Source organism: Alligator sinensis, unplaced genomic scaffold (genome assembly GCF_000455745.1).
Source record: "Alligator sinensis unplaced genomic scaffold, ASM45574v1 scaffold954_1, whole genome shotgun sequence".
NCBI classification, from domain to species: Eukaryota; Metazoa; Chordata; order Crocodylia; family Alligatoridae; genus Alligator; species Alligator sinensis.
In genome coordinates this window covers 1018635-1019172 of record NW_005842228.1, presented here as the reverse complement: position 1 = coordinate 1019172, position 538 = coordinate 1018635, and positions in this window count along the sequence as shown.

Below are 538 nucleotides of genomic sequence, written 5' to 3'. Positions count from 1 at the left end.
CTGCCTCCACAGATGCTCAGCATTGCTCTGTTGCTCTACCTTTGCACTTAAAAAGCAAAATAAAAGCTTCAATGAAGGTCTGGCAGTAAGTTGCCCCTAACAGATTACCCAACTTAAGAGCTACTGCTTTATAATTAAAAAGAAAGATATTAACGTTCATGGAAAGTAGATATGCAAGAAAGGAAGAAACACACATGGAGAAGGAAAGGCAAGAAGGGATGCTTGCTTTGGCCAGACTGAAAGGACTTGCCCTACAAAACTTTGCTAGGAAGAGCTGCCATCAGAGCCATCTCCCTGCCTCTCCTGTAGCACCTTGCATTGAGGCGAGTTGGCAACCACCACACAAAAGCAGTGTTGGTGTTATGTTCACCTTCCTGGCAGATTTTCTATCACAAGTAACTTCTGGAACAAGATCCTGGGACTCAGAATTATTCCTGAAGTTTAAAAGAAAGCCTCAGGTAGCTGTATGCATTTGAGATATGGATCCTGCAAATCATATATATTGATCCACAGGATGATCAAAATTTAACATTCAGCA